Raw genomic sequence first — 20,583 nt, forward strand, 5'->3', positions numbered from 1 at the left:
TACTACCAGTAGTAGTAGCATCAAAGACGTTATTTTCCTCATAAATTACGCAAAAAGGGGGTAGAAGTCTGTGCTAAAGCATTTGTTTGGAACAAACGATTTGATTTTTTTTTCAACACCGTCAATTCTACATTAGCTAATAATGGAAATCAAGCCCACAAACGGTATTTTTGAATGGCAGAAAATGAATGATAAATGCATTCCGAAGATACACGTGTAACTTTCATGTACAACATATGTTTTACACATATGCAACGTGGAGCGACATAAAAGAGAAAATACATATGCAACAAGCTAACACTAAATTGTGTACGTATTCAAAGCTTATTCAATACAAATATACAACATATATTATTTAAATATATTACATTACAGAAAAGACGTAGAATGCGAGCGAAGCGAGGAAGAAAATTTTAGATCCAATTTTTGCAATTTGAAACAATATTGATTTAATAGGGCGCAAATAATTTCACTGGACGCAATGGCATTATCTTTTTTACAACTTTTTTTTAGATCATTCGGCGCCCATGGCCGACTCCCGCCCCCCCCCCCCCAGCTACAGCTCTGAACTTGACGAAAACGAGAAAAGCGGTTAATGCGAGCGAAGCAAGCAAGAAAATTTTACAAAATGTATTTATATTCGAATAGAATTTGAAATCGAAAGGGGTAATTGCTCCTCTGTGCCCCCTGCAGGCCCTAGGCCGTCAATGTTTGCCCCCCTATTTGCACCTGCGCAAATAATATCACTGGGCGCCAAGGCATTCTCTCTTTCACCACTTTGGTACTTGTCCGATAAGGCCCGAACACCTCTCACTCGTTTATTTCCTTAATTTTAGCATTGATACTTACATATTCTGCATTGCGGAAGATTCTTTAAGGTGAAGTTATGCCTTTTTCCATAAAATAGTGTCAACTTTTCATATTACAAGTCATTATTTGTCTTCCTTGTTATGCTTGGGTAACAGACAATATGGAGTGCACTCGTCATGGATCATCGCGCGTTGTGCTTGTGTTTTGTCGATTTGGAGTGGGTATGCAGTGTTTCAACCTTCTTAACCGAAAAATACCTACTTTCGCGTTTATTATGTCATCATAAACCATTGACGGACAGCCCCAAAAACCATTTACGATAGCCCCAAAAACCATCCACGATAACCCCAAAAAACATCCACGATAGCCCCACGAACCATTGACGGATAGCCCCAAAAACCATTCACGATAGCCCCACGGACCATTTCCGGCAAGGTTAGGTTAGGTTTGGTTAGGTTAGTTAAGCATAGTTAAAAAAAAATTCTCTTAAAAAAAAGGCACGTTTGGAAACACTGCCGAGACCGCGTGACTTTCGACGCTCGCGCCATCTGCACGTACATAATGGAAACAACGGCCTAATGTTACAGAAGATGCAAGTTCCTTACGTAACAACTGATTATTTATTGTTCTGCAGCATTCTATGGTGAAGTTTTTAGTTTCCGCGAAAGAAAATACCTCGAAGAACCTCGACAACGATACAGAAAGTGATTTCAGTGAGTAGTTTCTCCTGTAAATTTGAAGAAATCCGTTCGGGCGATATCAGACAGTTACCACAACTTTTTTTCATTTAGATCATTCGGCGCCCATGGCCGACTCCCGCCGCCCCTAGCTACAGCTCTGAACTTGACGAAAACGAGAAAAGCGGATAATGCGAGCGAAGCAAGCAAGAAAATTTTACAAAAATACAAAATGAATTTATACTTGCATAAAATTTTAAATCGAAGGGGTAATTGCTCCTCTGTGTTCCCGCTGCAGGTGCGCTTGGCCGTCAATGTTAGTCCCCCCTTGCTACCCTAGAATTGACTTCCGCCGAAGGTTTGGGGGGGGACAAGGACGACCTGCCCCCCTGTGGTTGCGTCAGTGTATAAGGGACGCAATATATGTTTACTTTAGATACTTTAGGCTCACTGCCATTGTTAGTCAACCTTATTCTGCACAGTTGCTCGACTAACCTTGTATTAATGCGAATACCACCCCCCTCCATCCAAACCGATTCTAAAGGCATAAGAGGTGGTGTTTCATTTCAACCCTATCGCCGCGATCACCCACGGGTAGGTAGAAAAACTGTACATAATAATCAAAACTAAAAATCAATAACAAGTCAATCGAACGATACGATCCCCCCATTTTAGTGTGAATGTATAATAGAATTGGTATAAAATTCTCCCCCCCTCCCAAATTCCCATGACGCAAGCGCGTCATGAACTCTCCCCCCGTGGGCACCCCTGATTATAGGGACACCAGTAATTCACGTGAAATGTTACACCTGATCCACACTGGCGGAAATAATGCTTAAAAAGTGCTTAACGTCTAAGCATTCTTTCCGCATTGTGTCCGTAAGGTAATGCAGAGAAAATGCTGACACTCAGCGGAAACTGAAAATACGTAACTTTTATTCAAGTGACAGCCAATTATATTTTGGTGAGGAATGTAAACATTTAAAAAATGATATTTTCACCAAAATAAAAAAGTTGAGCCCCTTTCCTTTTTGGGAGATGGGTATGCCTTTTATGTCGGTGTATTTTGAGATATTTATTAGCAACCTTTTTTTTTCAATTACTCATCCGGATTAATGTCTTTGCATGCCATGTGTTACGAATAAGCTCTCGTACATGAGTCATGGCTTACCAACAGATTTCCTCTCTTCATCTGAAAGCTGAAAAAAGTTCCTGGACCGTATTAAAATTGATGCGGGGAAAAAAGGTTCCTGGACCGAAACTGCTTGCTACCTTATTGAGCTGCATTATACGTATAGAATTGGCAAATCTACGGCCAGTGAGGCTGTCAGAGCAGTTTGTCGTGCAATATGGGACACTCTACAGAGCCAGTGCTTTCCTCACCTCAACCAACGGAAGAGAGGTGGAATAATATTCCAAATGGCTTCGAAAATCATACTAATTTTCCACACTGCATAGGAGCAATAGACGGGAAACATGTACGTGTGAATAAACCAAAGATGAGTGGTTCGTTGTACTGAAAGCTCTGCGAAGTTTGGTAAGAAAGTACAGCAAATGACATTCCACGTCGAATCTTTTCTAATTTCTGTCTTTATATTCCTCACACCGAATATCCAAAATACATGGCCTCTTTTCCACTTCCATAATAAATACTCCTGTGTCTAATTTATCTATATCTAGATCACCCATCTTCACTTGCAAAAACAATGTTTATCAGAAACACAACGCTAGAACTCAGCACCACGTGGTGTGAAACAATGCACAAAGCGCGTGACGTGATCATTCAGCCCAACAGACTTCCTTCAGCCATAACAACCAATGCTTAAAGAGTGCTTAGCCTGGACACTCGGTAGAACGTACAGATGATGTGATCGTGTTACAAGCAGAAGAACAATGTGCAATTGTCACAGATACCTTTGTTTATTCGAACAAGATATCAAAATCTTCTGTCCTTCAAACTGAAAGCGAACTTTCGTATTTATTGCGCTGAAGTTGGCGACCACTTTTACATAACCACTGCAAAAGAAAATGTAATTATCTATTACATTTTTTTTTTACTTTTGAAAACTTACCTTTCTAGTTTTGTACACATCAAACACAGCGTATGCCAATAAGATTTTATAATATTAATTATAGTAATAAATAATAACCAGTGACGCAACAGCTCATCGAGGATCTTGGCCTACCTACCTGAGTCTCCCCGATGGCGCAGTGGTAGCATCGTTGCCTTCTAATCAAGGGGTCCCGGGTTCGATACCCGGAGGAGGCGCACAGTGGTTCGGATCCCACTTTAAACTGTGGGTCCAGTCTCAATTATCCTTAATGTGCATAAAGTGGACTTAAAATACCAAATCAACCAACCAACCAATCACTCACTCACCTGAGGTGAGAGACCATCCAACCAGTTACGGGGTGACGTGTGGTCAGCCCGACGAACCCCCAGTCGTTTTCATGACCGGGGCCAATAAGATTTTGATACAGCGCGTGAACGAATAATATATTATTTTCATAAGTTGTAGTTTTGGTATTACTTTATCCTTGCTGCTTACGTTCATCCTTCTTCTAAATATAGATATACATAAAAAAAGGTAAAATTCTCCCCTGTGCTTAGCACCACGCCATGAAGGCGTATAGGGGGTTTGGGGGAATATGGAAATAAACTGTAATGAAAATCTATTTAGTAGAATTAGAGTAAAGGACAATGAAATCTACGGCCATATCAAAGCTAAGACGAAACTAGCAAGTTCTAGGTTAATGGCAAGCTAAGATCAGGAAAACATCTTTCGAAAACTAAGATGACTTTCATCTTTAGGAATTAAGGTTGGTGTCTGAAGATGAGGTTAACTTACTGAAGCTCCAGTCATTGAAGATAAGATTGATGTTAGGTCTCGAAAGCTTCGCGTCCTGAAGAGCAGAGTAACATTAGCTCTCGAAGGCTTCAGTCCCTGAATATGGTATAAACGTTACCTCTCTATTCCCTCAATATGAAAGTCCCATTTGTTATATGAATACCCTCTAGTATTCTGATACTGAAATATTCATCGCTGAAGAAATACACGCTTCCCTGTCTTCTTGATGCTATTTTCTTAAAAGTTGATACTAATTTTCCATCGACGATTGGTTAGCTCAATGTTAAATATTGGCCTATTTGCTCTGAAACGTTATATAATATTTGTACCAGTTTTCTTTTTCCCATTTCTGCAATTGTGTTTGTATCCTTCCATAAATAAAATTTATCTTTCAATATCTTGATCTTACAGATAAAGAAAGAACTGGTATCATAAATGCGTCTTACAGATTGTATCTTCTGACGACTGGCATGTGAATGGATCACTGATGAAGGAGGGAGGGGTGTAAGAACAATCACATTTTGGGTACACAGTTTTCATGCATGGTAATTTAGGCTATTATTTAGTAGTACACGTGAACGTGTAGGTAAGGTATCTCAAGATCTGACTGGTCAAAAATCGAGAAGTAACTCTGTTCCCTCATCTACGATTTTCAGGCTTAGAGCAAAATAATAATAATAATAATAGAGGTGCTTTATTCGCAGGGCGATGGGGCGAAGCTGCCGTGTGAGTTGAAACTTTATATGTTTCTAATTTAGGTGTAGCCAACGTAAAGAGATAGCCTATGAAGTATTAAGAAATTGAGAAGAAAAGAAAAAAAAATCAAGGCTGCTCATTTTTTAGCAAAATGCAGAGTTTCATTTAGATGACAGTCGATCGGAGGCTAATTGCCCTAGACAGACGAATGATACATCGTTATACGCGGAATGAACCATAGATTCGAACTACATACAATATGCACATTAAGTGTATATATGGATGCGGTGGGAGGGGAGGAACCGGAAAATTCCAAAATTGCTAGAAAAACTCCCCTTCCCACCCTCCGCCCCTGGACAAAAAAGTACAGGACATTGTCAAAATACACATGGAAATGATTGCAGGCATGTTTGGAACAAGAAACAAACTGCACTATCATATGAGCAATGGAACACGACATGTCTATGCGCCACTGACTCAGTTTCAAAGGAAGCCGCCATTTTTCCCGCCTTTTTATGGAAGAACAAGACGTGCAAGGGTCTTTACGGTGCAGTGTTAACAATAACATAAAACAAGAAAATCGCAATTCCAGCGAAAAATAGCGACATTATGACGTAAAAACTACGAACATGACAAGGTATCTTTTAAAAGATAGGTGGTAAACAAAAGGCTGAAGCCCGTGGCTCAACAGCCCCCAGGGCCTACCTACGGACTGTTCGCATCACTCCCACCAGGAGTGGGAGGTCATTCAACCAGCACGTTGACGTGTGGTCAGCGCGACTAATCCCCAGTATTTTGTTGTAGATTTCCGTGATCGGGTTTGCTCTATTCATTCGTAGCTCCCCAATTTCCTCACGATGGTGGCTGGCCACTGGTCCCATGCGCAGGCCGAAATCTCAGGAGAAAAGTTGTTACGCTTCGACCGTACATATGCATAACAATGTTCAATCCATTACCAACGAATTAGATCAGATAATAATATCTCTAGAGGAATTACAACCAGACGTATTTACTGTAACTGAATATGGACTCAATGAAGAACAAACAGAATTCTGTAGGTTAAAAGGGTACAAATTGATCTCATTCTTTACAAGAAAAGAGTTCAAAAGTGGTGGTATAGGCATATTCATTAAAGAAAAACTAATTGGATGGAAACAAATACACTGGTTAGAATCACTATGCATCGAAAAGGACTTTGAAGTAGCAGGTATGGAAATTGATATGGGAAATTTATCTGTGAAGATAATAACCCTATACCGTTCTCCAAATACTGAATTACGACTCTTTTATCAAAATCTAGAAATCATGTTAACAAAAATAACAAGATCAAATTGCAAAATCATTATCCTGGGAGATATTAACATTGACCTCCTCAAGAGCAATAATAAAAACACAGAATACATTGATCTCCCTAGGTCCTATGGACTCTCACAGATAATCACAGATCCAACTAGAATAACATGTAACTCCGTAAGTCTAATAGATCATATTATCACGAATCTCCCCTCTGACACAATACAGGCAGAAGTGATACACAACTTTATATCTGATCACGCAGCACAAATTGTTGAAGTTAGTATAATCAAACCACATTACAACGCAAAAAAACCTATAAGAATAGAAAGCCGAAACATGGGGGAAGAGAACGTAAACTATTTGTTACACCTGTTAGGTAAAGAAAATTGGGCTCTAGTATTTCAAGAAAGTGAAACCGAAAACATATGGGAGAAGTTCATGGCCATACTAACTTACTTCATAAATCTTGCATGCCCCTTAAAAGCAAAGCATGTTCAACCAAACAAAAAAACAAAAAGTTGGGTCACAAATGAAATAACACACAAAAAGAACGACCTCAAAGATATTTATGACAAAATGCGCATAACTAAGGAAAACAAACTTTGTCAGTCATATAGAATTAAGAAAAATGAATATAAAAAACTAATAAGATATGAAAAATCCCAACACCTCAAAGATAATATCAGAAATAATAGTAATACATCAAAGGCAATTTGGAATATCATAAATGGGGAAAGAGGCAAAAAACCCAATAAGCATAATGAAAATACCACATTATTTGAAAATGAAGTAGAAATAACTAACCCTAAACGCATTGCTGATACATTCAATAAGTATTTCTCAAACTCCTATGTAAACTGTCCCATTGACCCCAAAAGTGCCCAAACAACTAAAATTGAATCAAATACTGTACTGAACTCCATTTATTTAGATGAAATAACCTTAAATGAACTAGAAACTACGATAAAAAATTTAAATAATAAGAAATCAGCAGGTCCAGATGGTTGGTCAAATCATCTAATTAAAAAATGTTCTCAATACATTACATTACCACTACAGCATGCTATAAATGCCTCTATCAATAGTGGAATTTTCCCAAAAGTGCTGAAGAAAAGTATAATCAAACCAATACTCAAAAAAGGAATGGAGACAGAAATAAAAAACTATAGACCAATAACGATCACATCATCTTTCTCAAAACTGTTAGAGAAAATCATTTGTAATAAAATATACGAATTCTGTGCCAAATATAACATAATTAGTCCACTACAACATGGTTTCCAAAAGGGTAAATCGACAAGTACAGCTACTTCTCAATTTATTGAGATAATTATGGATGCATTAGAAGATAATGAGATACCCTGTGCTATTTTCCTGGATCTGTCCAAAGCCTTTGACTGCTTAGACCACTCTATGCTCAAGCAAAAAATCTACAATCTTGGCATTAGAGGAAATACATACAAACTGATAAAATCTTTTCTCACGGATAGACCACAGTACACCCAGATACAACATACTGAAAACTCCGTGGTTCACAAAATTATATCTGACACTGAATATGCAAAAACTGGAGTCCCTCAAGGCTCCATACTAGGCCCGCTACTGTTCATACTATATACCAACGACTTACCCGCCCCAGACAATACAAATATTTTAACATACGCAGATGACACAACCATAACATGCAGTGCAAATACACAAGAACAATTAGAAGACAAACCTACATATCAGTAAATATAATAACTCAGCACTTAAATTCATATAACTTGAATGTAAATTATCAAAAAACAATGTACATGGCTTTCAATCCTGGAAATAAACCCAATTTTGATAATATAAACTTACAAATAGATGATAATCAAATCAATTATGAAAATCCAGTTTTTAGGTTTAGTTATTGATGACAAATTAAGATGGACATATCATATTGACCATGTATGTAGAAAAGTAGGGAAAAACTTATATCTCCTAAAACTCCTAACACAATATCATGTGTCTGAAATAAATACAAATCTATACTATGGACTTGTATATCCATACCTAGAATATTGCATAATAGCATGGGGAGGAGCTGCACAGGAATACACTCAAAGATTGCTTACTCTACAGAAAAGAGCAATACGGTATATGTTCAAAATAACAATTAGAAACTCATGTAGAGAATTATTTAGAGAAAATAAAATTATGACCATATATTCCTTATATATTTACAAAGTAATTGAATATGTACTAAAACACCGTAAATTAGATAAGAATTCGACCGTCCATCAGCACAACACACGTCAAAAAGAGAACTTCCACATGCAAGCACACAGACTTGTTCTCTCAGACAAATCACCTCATGTTGCAGGAATAAGATACCATAACAAACTTCCCACACACATCAAACAAATTACAAAAACTCACAAGAAACTGAAAGCAATTAAACAGTATTTAACAGATATACCTCTATATAATCTCAATGAATTTCAATAGTTAATCTGGATTAGTAAATTGAAGCATTTAAATTCTTTTGATATTGTATGTCTCCTATATTTGGATTTTCCCTTTTACAAGTTTAGTATGTGACACTTATAACTGTTTATGTTTAACCCATATGATTTATTTGTATTTTTGTGTTTTCATTTCGTTCTTTTCATTGTAATCCTACTCCATTTGTAATATTTAGTACTGTATGACGTTTTCCACACCCATGGATATAGGTCTACGGAAATAAAGAATTTACTATTATTATTATTATTATTTATTAAGATATCAATCCTGTTACGTCACTGTACAGACTGGTCCACTGCAGACTGCGGTTCTGAAGCTACTAAAGGTCACAAATTATGAACCCACCCTAAAATTATTTCTCAAAACCTCTGTAAAAATATGTTAGAACAGTCATCCATCTTCATAAGGTTTACGAACCTGATGAAAACGCACAATTTCAACATGAAAATCGACCCAGCTCTTCCCATTGTCAGCTGAAAACTTCTGAAATCCATGAAGCAACTCTCTCTACCCACAAACCGATAAAGCCAATCTCTCAACGTCACCGCAATGTCAACCGTTTGCTTGTGCTGCCACCTGCAATTCCCCTTGCACACAATCAAGTTATCAAGACGCTTAGGAGAAAGTCGATACAACAATTGTGAACAAGATTAAAGCCGGGAGTTGAAAAAAAATATCACCTGTCTACGAAGCAGTGGAGAGTAGCGCAGACATTTTTTGGCCCGCTGCAACAATCCATCTTTGCTCCAACAATCGCATACGTCAGTCGACAATAGTCGGTGGACATTATTGTTCGGTAAGTGCGACCCATCATTCGGTTGACGATTTCAATGGTCGCTTGGGGTGATTCCCTCATCCATCAAGCCAGGGGGGTTGAAGAGCTTGGGGAGTTATGAGAGGAGAGGAGGTAACTCCGAGACAAATTAACTCCTGCGGATGAACCCCGAGTTAACAATGGCGTGACCTAACAATGAACCCAGTGTTGGGTTACCCAGGTGCTACTGTGGCACGGGAGGGTGGGGGTGGGATGTTTAAGGAAGGGTTGGATTACTGCATTAGCGGGGAAAGGCATGGAAACTATGGGAACGAGTAGGTCCGTGCAAAGATAACCTTCAACGTGCCTCCGACGGGTATCGAACCCGGGACCCCTTGATTACAAGGTTAAAACCGAAACGAGAATCTGACAGTTCGAGACAAAACCGAGACTTAGGCTGTGTCCGAAAAGTAGACTTGTACGGTCTTCCCGGAAGTGACGTCACAGTGCAGTTCGAAAACGTCATTTAACCCTAACTTACCCGTGCCGTACAAGAAACTTACTTACCTGAGGGCCCACACTTTTGTTTATCACTTATATTCATGATACCATTTTATTATCCAATCACTGCTTCCTTTGTTGATTATATGTGTGTAGTTATTTATTAATTATAATAATTACAAAAATTACCATCTTTAATAAAAAGTAATAACTAATATTATTGCACGAGTGTCTCACTAAAACTCACAAAAAGCATAATGATTTTTATTAATACTTTTTTGTTTATAGAGGGGCAGTTGTTTATTAATTATAATAATTACACAAATTACCATCAGTACCAATTAATTGTACACTGTCACTGTCATGAGTGTCTCGAATGACGCGCTTTCAAAGATGGCGCCTGATAGACCCACCTAGTGCATTTTGACACATACTTACATTACATTTATGTTTTTATGAACATAAATATTGGGAACACCGTAGGGAACAATGTATTTTATTTTTAATTTTTTATGAAAATGTTCACAGTTGAAAAATCGTAAAAATTGAATTGGTTGGCCTGACAGGCCACCTCTCGGGTAAGCTAGCGTTAAACGAGCAATCTAGCGCGCAACATGCAGTAAGTGACAATGCATACCCGTTTGCAACACTCGTTCACTTACTGTTGTTCGCTTATTTGAAATCCGAAAGTCGAAATTGAGCCAGGTATTGGTTATAATTCTTCTATTGCGTGGAAATGTAAGTACAAGACCTTTTTAAAATGCTGTGTGGTTTCTATAGTGAAAAACGAGTGTTTTTAAACCGGGAAACACAATGCATTCTATGTTTATCCACTGGTCGTATTTGGCGCTGCAGTCGAAGTGCAATTCGACTTCGAGACTGAACTGCGAGACCATTCTCGAAGGGTGTTCGCTTCAAGTGCGGTCTTGCATCTTTCGGACAAGGCCTTAGTGTCCCAATCTCTTAGCTTGTTCGAAACTGGTAAACGATAATTTATGATATTTGAAACAACATACAGTAAAACCTCGTTAATCAGGACTAATGGGGGCAGAGGCGTCTCCTGAACGCATACAGTGCATGCTGCGCATGCGTCAATCCTGGGAAAAAAGACAGCTTGCTCGGCGACGACATTAATGAGCATTTCTACATTCTAATTTCTTCATATGGGAGAAGTATTTATTTTACACGAGAGCGCTCAACTAAGATTATATTACACTTCTTGGATCTGAAGTGACGCATGCGTCAAGGAATTATTACTTTATTTCACTTGAGATCCAAGAAATGTAATATAAGCTTAGTTGAGGGCTCTCGTGTAAAATAAATACTTCTCCCATATGAAGAAATTAGAATGTAGAAATGCTCATTAATGTCGTCGCAGAGCAAGCTGTCCTTTTTCCCACAATTGACGCATGCGCAGAATGCACCGCATGCGTTTAGGAGACGCCTCTGAATGGGTGACCGGGTTTAACGAAAGTCTGGATTAACTGAAATAACCTAAAAGAACAGTAGAAAGTGAATTAAAACTCAGTTTATAGCAACAAAACACGTTTATTATGGTGTATTTAAATGGCATAGGTTTGTACGGCCATGTATTATAGTGACCAGAGTTTTATGAGAATATGCCGACGGTATTCCTGTGTCAATGTGACTTCTTCCCGAAAGTCTGGGGGAAAGAGAATTTCATCAATGGTTGACTACCTTTTCTTACGGAGCAACATGACGATTGTGATTGTTGACTTCTAGCCACATTTAAAACCTTGCATTCTGCTCTTTTTTTGTTTGCCTTTTGCCAGTGCGGATTAAGCGAAGCCCGGCTTAACGAGGTTTTACTGTATTACTGTACTGTTCGTCATAATCAGCATACCAAACGGATATCTATAATAAATGTTTATAGATAGGTAAGATAAGGTAAGTTCCTCGTGCATATAGCACCGTGCCACGGCTCATTTAGGGAATGTGGGGGTGGGGCCCCACATATTCTCGATCTCGGTCATTTTGGAGGTGATGTGATCAGCACCACGCTGCGGCCGCCTTTACCACCCAGGGTTGCCCCCAGGGTTGCTTTGAATTTTGTTTATAGTGGGAATTTGTGGCAGTTGTGAATCCATGTCGGGCTGCTGCATATTGTATCAAAGGGAAAAGCCCTTTTGCAGGGTTCGTGGCGTCGTAACGCGCAATTAAATAAACTAAACTTTGAAAACGTCTCCTAAACCTGAAGTATTTTTTTTATATGGAAGAAAGGTGCAAGAATTATAAGGTGCTGGGAGTGACAAAAGAAAATTTCAGAAAAGAAAGAAAAGAAAAATAATCAAGACTAAAGAACAGTAAATAAAAAAAAACGGAACAAAAGGAAGATCGAGTTTCGAATGTTCCTACCCTGACATCTTTTTCGTTTCCCACACTGTTGAACTAAAATTCAATCATTGCGGTATGATGACATGATTTGTAGTCACGTGACCAATCGTGCGCGACTTCCCGATGGGTGCCTTGTTCTCAGACTCCTTTTAAAAAAAAATGAAAAGAAATACGAAGCGATTTGCGGAAAGAAAACTCGTGAAGCAAAGCTTGGCGGGGGGTCCATGTCCCCCTCAGACCCCACGATCATTGGCCGGGTTGAATAGAGAGAATGTGACACAGCATGTAACGCGATTACGACCAATCAGTCCTCTCCGAAAAGCCTCTAGTGTTGTTTTCCCGATTTTCGCGAAGGGGGGTAGCCGAGCGTGAAGAGAAGCTGTGGGGACGTGAAGAAAGCTAAAAAGAAGGGGGGTAGAGGGGGAGGAGGCCCCCAAATCTAATATCACGCAAGGGGTTGATTGGGTTATGTCACTAGAGAAGCGAATTAAATAAGTTTTCCTCGCTCGTTGTTGAAATTAGCTGCTGTGTTCAACGGGTTTTCTGACCTGGGCAGCGAACAGAAATCCATTTTCAGAGTGCTGAAGCCTACCTCTGTGATGAAGTGGCTATAGAGTACCATAATATCTCAAGTAGAGATGACACTGAGACACACCACGTGTGCATCGTCGGAAGCGGATTTTTAAATTGATTATTTTAGCTAGATACAATCTGTATATAAAAAAATGATGAATAAGTATTTATTTACAGAATCCCATGTATTCCTTTTGGACAAACAACTTCAAGTTACGGCTAATCAACTTCAAGTTAATTTGATTTGGAAATAACCGAAATTTCCATTTTTTTTTTTTGCGTTCTGTAATAAATGTAATGTAATGCCGAATATAAGAATTTTGATTGTGGAATTGTGACAAATTCTGACGTGATGGGGAAAAAATGAATGTCATTTCCGAGATCACATTTTCTCCCAAAAATATTGACTGATGTAGTCAAAAGCAAACTGATTTGTATTTGACGCAAATCTGGATAATAATAAACCTTTTCGAGCAAGGCCTCATCTCCAGGAAACTATGAACTCGCGGCAAGCCACGGCACTTAGCGACCTGTTGCGTGATGTGAGTCAAGGCAAAATGGATAATAAACCTCCTCCTGCTCCCACAAAAATAGGCAATAATTAGGCTCGAGAGTTCAATGAACTAACCGATCTCTACCTACGCACTGGTAATGATCAGGCTGGAAAGTTCATACGAACTAACCGATCACTGATCATTGAGATTCCCATAAAAAAAACCGAGTTGATCTGACGCAATACAATAAGATTTTTTGTATTGAATGAAAGTTGTTATTCAGTCGGAAGAAGTAGGGAAGAATTTATATAGCTTTACAAACTGTTATTGTCAGCATTTTAAGTCGACGTTAATAATAACAACGATATATTGCGACAAAATGCTGAAGTGATCTTTTGGAATGTTCTGTTTACACAGGAATATAGCTTATGACTAACATAGAGTGAAACACTAGCGCCACGCCGTGTCAACAAAAGTAATGAGAGGAGCTTTACTGCTGATACAAAAACAAGAAGGATAACACTTCTTTATCGAGACTAAATTCGTGAGGGCAATGGTATATAAACATGAGAAGTGGCCCTAGTCCATTTTTCTTCGTTGTAAAATGCACTGTAAAAACGCTTGATTAGCCTTCAACAAGCGAGATAAGAACCTTATCATCGTCTTGTTTAGCTATTCAGAAATAAACCCTTCGCCATATGTCAGCGAGCGAAAGAAGGGGGTGATAGGAAACAAAACACCATCGCAGTTATGATGGGAGTAGAAAAAAAGAGAAAAGGAACAGTAAAAGAGGGTGAAAGGTTAAAGAACTGAACAAAAAATCACAAACAAGGACCAGTTATTTTGCTGCTCGCGTAACATGATGTGGATACGATGATAAATTTTCCTACCGAAGATGGAGGGGGGGGGGGGGGTTGGTGTGCCAACTGCTTGAAGGGTCTGTGAGAAGGACAAAAGTCAAGCAGCATTTTTACTTGCAGTACCACATTCACGACATAAAAAACAACATTGCAGGAAATTTGTACTATTTTTTGTATACCTTCAGGATTTAGTTATAAAAGACAGGTACAGATGGCAGTGTGTAACAAAATAAAATATACGCTTCGGATAACTTATTGTTTTGTAACAGATACTAAATAATGGTCCAATTCTATAACACTAATTCTATTTACATAGCTAGGTGTTAATATGAAGAAATTTACGATAAAAATGAACGTGTGGCGACAGTTTGCTCTTTATTATTTGCTTATGTAAGACGATAATCTTGTGTTACATATTCAGGAGTGCTGTATGTTGATGTAGCGGAGAGAAATGCCAGTAATTTAGCTTCAAATTACATACATGTTATAGTATGCCGAGCTCCGTACCGGAGTAGTTAGCTCTGATTGAATTAATTGTTTTTTTAAGTCCACTTTATGCACATAAATGCTAATCGGGACTGGACCTACATTTTAAAGTGGGATCCGAACCACTATATACCTCCACCAGTTAACGAACTTGGGACCCACTGATTGCAAGGCGATGACGCTACCACTGCGCCATCGGGGAGGCCCTTAAGGTAGTTAGCACAGCACGCGCTAGGACGTCTCGGGTTCGAACCTAGGCCTGTTGTAAGCGTCCCTTCATCAATTTCAAGGGGTCCAGGGTTCGACACCTGTTGGAGGCACATGGCCCAGTGGTTCGGATCCCACTTTAAGCTGTAGGCCCAGTTCCAATTAGCCTTTCTGTGTATAAAATAGACTTAAAAGAACATAACGTATCGTCTTTTCGTCTAGATTCGATTCAATAAAGTTACTAATAGTAACAGAGTTATTTATTTCCTTTTGGATGGATTACTTCATATTATTAATAGGGGTCTCCCAGATAGCGGAGTGGTAGCGTCGTTATATCGTAATCAAGGGGTCCCGGGTTCGATATCAGTCCTGATTAGCCTTACCGTGCACAAAGTGGACTCAACTCAACTAAGCTCAGCTCAGCTCAACTGAATTCAACTCAACTCAACTCAACTCAATTCAACTCAACTCAACTCAACTCAATTCAACTCTACTCAACTCAACTCAATTCAACTCAACTCAACTCAACTCAACTCAACTCAACTCAACTCAACTCAACTCAGTTCAACTCAACTCAAATCAATTCAACTCAATTCAACTCAACTCAACTCACTTCAATTCAACTCAACTCAACTCAATTCAACTCCTCAAATCAACTCAACTCAACTCCTCTAATCAACTCAACTCAACTCTACTCAACTCATCTCTTTTAAAAAATGGTAAAGCCTACACCGTGCCATGAAAACACATAGGAGGCGTAACACATTCTCGATCTCAACCACAATGAAGGTCATGTGACCAGGATGAACCTTCTGGCTTACAGTAGTGGCCTACAGAGATAGCAAGCATCGCAGGGATAACATCAAGGAACATAATTAGGACAAGAATCACACCTCCTGACACAGTTGTAATAACCTACTATTACTGTACTAGGTAAATAAATATCATGTATGTGTTTTGAATGTAGAAAAAGGCAATTGTATTGACAGGGTGCGACTTGGAAAAAAAACTGGGGACGGAAGTGATTGTTCCAACAATAGAAGAATACCAAAGATAAAAACTTAAAAATGAATTTTGGTTATATAAGGATTTGTGGCTTTAGTCATACGGTAATTCTGTTGACGTATCCTCACTGTTTACACATCGAAAGAAGACAGTGGGGAAATTAGCAATGGAAGAAAATGATAAATCGCCTGCCGATATACGGAAGATAATAATGACAATGTAATCGTTGATATCGGGAGCTGATAGAGGAAGGAAGATTGGAATGCAGGAAGAATGGGTTCACCACAACTTCAAAGGCACCGGCATGGAAACATAAGCAGAACTGGACGAATTGTAGAAAGATAAAAACTTTTTCCTTTTAGTTTCCTTAATACCTCAAATAATGCGCAGAGAAAAAGTTTGTTTGGAATAACCAAAAAAGAGCAAACATATGTGTAAATAGGTCACAAATTATTGTTTACATGATCCAAATTACTTTAGCAATCGTGTACACCAAACACAACGTCCCACAGCACAAACTTTCACTGCGTATTAATAACGTCTTTTATTTGACGCCTTGCTTCGACGCAACAGCGCGTGAGAGACAGAACCTACCCACAGATCATCCAACCAGTTGTGGCCAGCCCGACGAACCCCCAAGCGTTGTTGTAGGTTTTCATGACCGGGTTGCGCCAATCATTCGTAGCTCCCCAATTTCCTCACGATGCCGGTCCCAAACACTGGTCGAAATCTCAGGAGAAAATTTGTTACGCTTTCCCCAGAAGACTCGTACTAGCGGGCGTCCCTATAGCCCGAGCCCAAAGCATCACACCTTAGACCACTGTAAACAAGATAAGTACCTAACTAATTCTCTTTGGCTGCAGCAACACAAACCTTCCATCTGTCCCTATCCTGGGCAAGATCAATCCAATCTTTTCCATCCTTACAGATTCCCATTAGGTCCATCTCAACGTTATCCCTCCATCTTCTTCTTGGCCTTCCTACAGGTCTCTTACCATCAAGTTTCCCAACAAGAATCCTGTAAACTCTTCTTTCCTCTCCCATTCGTGACACATGGCCTGCCCACCTAAGTCTTCTTGATTTAATTATTCTAATAATAAAATAATAAACAAATTATACAGTATGACTTATCTACAAAAAATCAGTCAGATATCCGCTAGAGTGCGCGTCAAATCTCCTGCATATGGCGATGGCCAATAGCAGCGCACTGCAGCGGTGCCATGTCGAAATCTCACACGGAAAAGAGGCGGCGTGGTTGAGCGAAACGCCTTGTCAAGGAGAGCACGGCAACGCAGCACGATTCGCTGGTGCTGTTCAGCCGTTCAAGGCCATATGCAGGAGATATACTCTAGATATGTATAAAGAAGTTGCAGAGGGAAAGTAAATTTAGTTTAGTTTAGATTCTCGAACACTAAGTCTCGGTCTCGTCTCGATTCTTTACCAGGTCGTCTCGGTTTATAGTGCAGAAGGCCTTAGAAAGATCGCTTCGCGGGCTTACAGCAGACAACAATATGGGGGGGGGGGGGGTGTCTGCGAGAACCAATCAGGTCCGCGAATGACCGACCCCGGTTGCCACAGCTAACTCGCTGCACCCTTCTGGAAGGGTGAGTGACCTCTGCCTCTTGCTACCTCGGCCTGTTTGTTCGGCTGAGGAGCAGACGACACGAGATTATCGGCGCTAGTGTGCGAGTGACGTCTGCTGTTAGCCCGCGAAACGCTCTTTCTAAGGCCTTCTGCACTATAGTGAAGCGAGACTTGTCTCGTCCCGGTATCACTCCTCATCATCTGCAAATCTTCAGCTCAGCATTTGCCACAGGCGTAAAGAAGGGACTTCCCCCCCCCCTCAAATTCAAGTTAGTGGACTTTAGGAGCAAAGTAATAAAGTGTAATATTTCTGATTTTCCAAACGTCACAGTTATTTTGCAAATAATCTTGGATGCTATTTTCGTAAGATGGAAAACGTTTCGAGTATCTACCCTCCCTTAAAATTAGACTGAAAGTCTGATTCTGCCACCTCAAAATTAGGCCTCAAGTCTGATTCTGCTTCTTCAAACTTAGGCCTCAAGTCTGATTCTGCGACCACAACATTAGGCCCAGTCTGATTCTGCCACCTCAAAATTAGGCCTCAAGTCTGATTCTGCCACCTCAAAATTAGGCCTCAAGTCTGATTCTGCGACCACAACATTAGGCCCAGTCTGATTCTGCCACCACAAAATTAGGCCCCAAGTCTGATTCTGCCATCGCAAAATTAGGGCACAAGTTTGATTCTGCCTAGCCAGCCCCGTGGCGGAGTGGTTATCACACCGCGCTACGACGTCAGGGGCCTAGTGTTCGAATCCCGTCTTGGGCCTGGATGTTTGTGAGTGTCCATTCATCAATTTCATCATATCATCACTCATCCCATCTTGGCAATTTAGCCAAGAGTGGTACAAACGGCGAAGTAAATTAAAGCAAATCAATCAATCTAATTCTGCCTCCTCAGAATTAGGCTCCAAGTTACGCCAATGGCATTACCAGTCATCTACTGAGCTTAGTTCTCACCCAGACGTCATCCACAGTGCAGACAATCAAATCATACGACGAACCCCAGCAGTAACCTTGACATCACACGTGTTCCGCTCCTTGCATCAATTGCCTCTTTAGCATCCTTCATACGTGCCTTAAGCATCCACGACCCCTTTGTACCACAGAAGCGAAGGTCCAACCCTTCAAGATCCTCAATACTGGGCGGATCGCAAATATCCCTTACATATATCCCAGTGACTTCTTCTTGTATCCATAACTTCCCCCATTTGCCCTTATGGTCAATGGCGGGCGGACGTCAAAATATATGCATCGCATTTGACGCACTGAAAAGAGCCTCTCCCCCCAACCCCCTTTTTTGTTATGGAATATAAATCTCCAGATAACGCCGTATCTCCCTCAATGGTTAGCAGAACCGGGAGGGGGTGACAAATTAAGGAATAAATTATCATCCCTCCTTTCTACCTGGATCGAGGGTCTGGAACACCTGTTTGCCAGAGGGGTGTAATGGGGTGGTAGATCTCTGCTTTTCATCACTGTCAGGACTGGGCTGCACAGAAGCGAAGATATCGGAAGGGGGTGATATTTTTTCAGCCCTTGCATATAGGGGTGAGTGTGTACTCACCTTGCCCTTACTGGTGTTCACAATTCCTCTAGAAGAAGTAAGGAAGGTTGTGAGTTTTGTTGAGGTTCTTATAAAGGATTTTTTTTGTAGAGGGTGGTTAAAAGAATATGCCCGTACGGAAGGTTCAATGTAGCCAGTATACAGGGTGTCTCATAAGTAATAGCGCAAACTGACACAGGTGAAAGTACACGATAATAGAAGCAAAAAAGTCTCTGCAAACGAGCCGTTTTCGAGATAATCACGAATGTGTGATTACAAGCCGCCACTGACTTCATTGTTTGTAAACGTCGTCCTAGTTGGTAAAATGCTAATAATGTGTGCGAATGTGTGGTTAGAAGCCGTCACTGATTACATTTTGTAAACACCGAGTGCTTTACTCCTTGCGCGGTCCGATTTTTGCTCTTTGTTTACAAAACGGAACATTTCCGAGAGGTGGCGTTGTAATCAAACAGGATGGCTACAATCAGTACAGAAAATTGGTACATGCTTGTGACCAATTCCGAAATGATCCGGGGGTGTTCGAAAGAATTCGATACTCAATGCGGAATCGCGTACAGTATTGCATCCAGACGGAAGGACGACACTTTGAATACCTCCTTTAACAGGTACGAGTGTACAGTAATTGTAACGTAGAACATACGTACTAGTAAAGTAATGCTGCATTCCTTGTTAAAGTAAGTAGAATGTTCAATAAAAGCAATGAGATCTCCTGACTTTTCATACTGTATTATTGGTATTTTACCAACTAGGACGACGTTTACAAACAATGAAGTCAGTGGCGGCTTGTAGCCACACATTCGCGAACATCTCGAAAACGGATCGTTTGCAGACACATGTTTACAGAGACATTTTTGCTTCTATTATCATGTACTTTCTTTCACCTGTGTCAGTTTGCGCTATTACTTTTGAGACACCCTGTAAATGTCCTTAAATTACCACTGACCTTCGTGGCGGAGTGTTTATCACAGCGCACTACGACGTGAGAAGTCTGGGGTTCGAATTCCTTGTGGGGATGTTTGGTGATAAGACAAAATGGATGAAACTACAGCGTGTCAACAAAAACATTCCGTGATTATAAAGGACCACAAAATTTTAATTATGTACAGTGGGATCCGTGAGTATTACCTCAAAAATTGTCCTCTTCATTAATTTTCTCTTACATCCTAAAATGTATTTTTCTGCTACTCTTGGATAATTTTTTCCTTTTTTTCATTCTTTTATTGTTATGCCATCTATTGTTGTAGTTAACGCCAACAATTACACATCCGCTAAAATTATTTGAGCTGTTCTTTCGAATCGTATTAGTATAAATTTCGTAATATACATAATTAAAATTTTGTGGTTGTTTATAATCACGGAATGTTCTTGTGGATACTATG

This window comes from Lepisma saccharinum, chromosome 7 (genome assembly GCF_977018435.1).
Source record: "Lepisma saccharinum chromosome 7, izLepSacc3.1, whole genome shotgun sequence".
Lineage (NCBI taxonomy): Eukaryota > Metazoa > Arthropoda > Insecta > Zygentoma > Lepismatidae > Lepisma > Lepisma saccharinum.